Source organism: Magnolia sinica, chromosome 2, assembly GCF_029962835.1.
Source record: "Magnolia sinica isolate HGM2019 chromosome 2, MsV1, whole genome shotgun sequence".
NCBI classification, from domain to species: Eukaryota; Viridiplantae; Streptophyta; class Magnoliopsida; order Magnoliales; family Magnoliaceae; genus Magnolia; species Magnolia sinica.
The window spans coordinates 64,966,181-64,970,604 of NC_080574.1; the positions used below are offsets into that span (position 1 = coordinate 64,966,181).

General features: G+C 33.8%; 1 non-coding gene across 1 annotated transcript; it reads right to left on the reverse strand.

The window, feature by feature from the left end:
• Positions 1-3,422: 3,422 nt before the first annotated feature.
• On the reverse strand, positions 3,423-3,529 carry LOC131238198 (small nucleolar RNA R71). The gene has a single exon (XR_009167608.1). It is a non-coding gene; the product is annotated as a small nucleolar RNA R71 (small nucleolar RNA).
• Between the last annotated feature and the right edge of the window lie 895 nt (positions 3,530-4,424).

Sequence of the window (4,424 nt, forward strand, 5' to 3'; positions counted from 1 at the left end):
GCCAAAATTCGAGTGTAGTAATTTTGAGAGTGGAGTAGGTTGCGTTTATGCACCAAACCACTATAATTATTTTGTGCATTGTGGTGATTTTTTTTTTTTATTTCTATACCTATCTTGTACTTCATTTACTCTTGCTATAGTTCGATATTTTGATTTCAAAGACGTCGTGAAATAAGGTTGTCCTGACTAAATCCTTTAGGTGAAGGTTGTCGTACGAACTATTTGATATTAAGAATTCAATACTCTAAGCAATTAATTTTATTCTATTTATTATTCCGCATTGTATCGAAATATCTGGCATAGTCCTATTCACCCCCCTCTAGGACATCTATAGCTCATCCTTTCAAATATGATGGATTGTGTTGTTTTTTTGCGCTATATTTTCTTCATATGATTGGTCTTTTTACAGTTTCCTGCTACTTGTTGCATTCGTCTAAAAATGATGGCATTTATAGAGTTATAGGGTCGCATGATGGAGACCAAGGGAAAATTGAAGTAGGTTTGGGCCTCTGTCGATTACACAATACGAGAGTATTTTGTGGTGGTTCTATTGTTTGAAATACATTGGGAAGCTTAGGCTGTGTTGATGATTAATAAATGAAATGTATAGCGAAGAGCACTAAGTTCAAATGGGAGGAAATGAAAGAAATTAATGATATTTATAAATGATTGTAATGAAAAGGTAGCCTAGTATATAAGTCCTTGATCAACATGATGCCATGCCTCTGTGAAAGATTTAGATTTCAGGTACATGGAAAATGTTTGTATATGTCTACACACTGATACCATAGTAGTTAGAAATTACAAACAAGTCAATTTTCTTGAGATTGATAAACACCTAGGTTTTTTTTTTTATTCATATCATTTCGTTCTGATTTTATTTGTATTATGGGATATTTTGATTATTTATCAGACTTCTTAAATTTCTTATACACTTTTGATGGAAAATTTCTACCATCCTTGGGAAGTAGTGGTCCTCCATCTATTCTAGAGGATGAGCATTCTCTTTATGAAGGTGCACAAGAAGAATTGGCTGAAGTGAAAATACTCTCAAATGACCATCAAAGATCACTACAAGTAATATTTTGAAAACTTTTTTCTAAGTATGAAGTGCCATGAAAGTGGAAATGCTATGATTCTATGACTTGAGCATAAACCATTTACATTTGCATTTGGGGGTATGCTGAAAATAGAAACATAATTAAATAGGATTCTATTTTTGCTTGCTGTTGTTGCATCAAATTGTTAAGTGTGAAATATTACATATTTCCCCATATTTATACCTTGGTTTTATAAACATGATAGTGCTTAATCGATTTAATTATGCATGGTTTCATGTGTGAAGTGATTTCGAGAGTTTAAGGTAAAATTGATGACAAAAGGAAAATTTATGCTTAAAATATTACTAAATGAAGATTTGGAGATTTGGAAGTCATTAATGAAGAATTTACATACCAAAGATCTAAGAAAACTAAGTGAGGAATGAAGAAATTAAAGATTTGAAGTAAAGAAAATGAATCTTGAAATTATCCTGAAAATAAACATATTCCCAAAATTGTCTTGAAAAAGCATATTCTGAAACTCAGACATTATTTTAGGAAACTGTGCAGAGTGCGTAAATTTTAGGCAGTTTAAACTCCGAGTCTATTTTGAGAAACTATGCAAAGTGCGTAAATTTGAGGTGGTTTCTAGATTTTTCCAACTTGGTGCGAAAGTTGGAGTTCCACAACTATAAATAAGACTCCCTAGAATGCTATAAAGCATCTTTTAGGGTTTGGAAAGGTTTCAAGGAGCATACATAAGGGTGGAACAGCTGCCAAAGAGTTCTTCTTCTTCCCTAGTTTATTTTTCATGTTTAGTTTAAGAGATTTAGTTTCAATCATGTTCATGGTTGGCTAAACCTCTAGGCTAGGGAAAATAGGTGAAGCTTATGGCATGTTTAGATAATTGTCCTGCTTTGATTCTTGTTCTTATTGGACCTCATTAATTTCTAGTTTGATATTAAAAGAATATTTTTAGGTTTTTATGATTTATTTTGACTCAAAATACAATAGATGTTGTGATAGCTTTAGATATCTTCTTTTCATGTTTTGAGATTGTGAGATTGGTAAATCCTGTTATTCACCATCATCTCCTGGGCATGGTAGGGTGATGGAATCCCTTCCAATCATCACAATTCTCCTCCGTTGAGATTTAGGTCAACGAAAAGTTCAGATTTGATTTAAATTGCTTTATTTTCCAATTAGATAGGATAGGACTCCAATTCCAATTGTGTTCCTTGAATCAAGTAAGGTAGCATTTTGATAGCTACAAGTGGATCAAGTAAGGTAGCATTTTGATAGCTACAAGTGGATCCTTGGGACCCTAGTTCCCACCTTTAAATTCATAATTTAATCAACATTATTCACCATTACTGTCAATTATTTAGATTTCAATTTAGATCTTCTTCCAGTTCTAGTTCTAGTTATTTTCAAAATACGTACAAGTTTAGTTATGTGGATTCGACCTCAATCTTACTGAGTTATTACTACATCGCAACCATACACTTGGAGTTGTGAACAAGTTTTTGGCACCATTGCCGGGGACTACGACTACATTTTTTTTAAAAATTAATTGGCATTAGAATTAGGTTAAGATTATGATTTAATTTTCTACTATGTTTTTAGGTTAGGATTTTTTTTTTTTGAAATTATTTTAAAAACTAACTTTGTTTTCTGTTTTGTAGGATCCTAACGTAGCAACTCTTATTCAGTAATTTTGTTCCAACCCTCTCTCTTATCTTTTTTTTTCTTAGATCTCTTATTTATTTTAGTTTTTCTAATTTTCTTTTTAGGTTTAATTGTTTAGTTACTCAAGGGCTGAGAGTATTTTATGCCCAAGTGGGTTCATGAAAACACCCTCTGTCATTTGAGTGAAGCAGGATTAGTCAAAGAGTTGCATATTCATCACAAGATTAGATACCACTTGAGATCCTCTTAGTTAATTGAAGTGATGGTTGCAAATCAACCTCAACCTCAACCACCAGTTGAGGGAGTTGAAGATGAAAACGAGGTGCATAATCCACTCCCGCCTCAGACTTTACGAGATTATTTACAACCAGCGGTGGTGACTACACATTCCTGTATGATATTTCCATTAAATGCAGGAACAGGGGATATTAAACCAGGGGTAATTCAACTCCTCCCTAAGTTTCATGGACTAGAATATGAAAATCCATATTTGCATATGAAAGAGTTTGATGAGATAATATCTACATTACACTTCCCAAACATGTTTGAGGACATAGACTGAAATTGTTTCTTTTCTTTTTTAAAGCAAGGGCTAAGTCATGGTTACATTCCTTAAGACCGAGGTCCATTGGCACATGGGCTGAGATGATAAGGGAGTTCCTTAAAAAGTTCTCCCCCTATCATAAAACAAATACCTTAAGTAAAGCGATCTTGAATTTTATGCAAAAAGAGGATGAGACCTTCTTCCAATATTAGGAGTGATTTAAGGATCTCATAAATTCATGTCCACAACATGACTACGAAACATGGCGTGTAACAAGCTTTTTCTATGCAGGATTGACCTCACCCATGCTTCAATTTCTGGAGATGATGTGTTATGTGGAATTCATAAACAAGGAAGTTGATGATGCATGGGATTATTTTGATAAACTTACTGAAAATGCACAATCATGGGATTCCTCCTCAAGAACTACCACTTCTAAGCGTACTCACGCAAAGGAAAGAAGAGGAATTTATGTTTTAAAAGAGGAAGATGATATACATGCAAGAATGGCCAAACTCACAAGAAAAGTCAAGGCCATGGAACTTATGAAGATAGAACCCGAAACGGCTCCGGAAGTTGTTTGTGGTATTTGTGCGTGTAACATACATACAACTAAGAATTGCCCAACAATTCTTACTCTTCAAGAGATATTGAATAAACAATCAAATGCCTAAATAATTACCAAAAGCCTTTTAGAGGACCCACCTCAAATAAATACAACTGCGGCTAGAGGAACCACCCAAATTTCAGTTGGAGGAATGGACAAACGGCTAACCCACAAGAGACCCTTACGCAATTCTTAAATCAAAAGAAGCCTCAAGAGGATACATTTCAAAAATTCATAGAAAACCAATAGCTATTCAACCAAAAATACAGTGCAAGCATTCCAAGATCTCAAAACAACAATAGGAATGTTTGCATCATCAATTCAAAAGATTGAGTCATACTTAGTAAATGGGGAGAAAGGGCTGCTTCCAGCCCAACCCCTTCCCAATCCAAAATTGTAATATGAAATAAGTGACCTAAGCTCTTAAAATCAAATGAAGTAAGCTAAGTCTATCACCACTCTTAGGAGTGAGAAGATTGTTATTGAGTGTGAAATATTATTTATACCTTGGTTTTATAAACATGATAGTGCTTAATCGATTTAA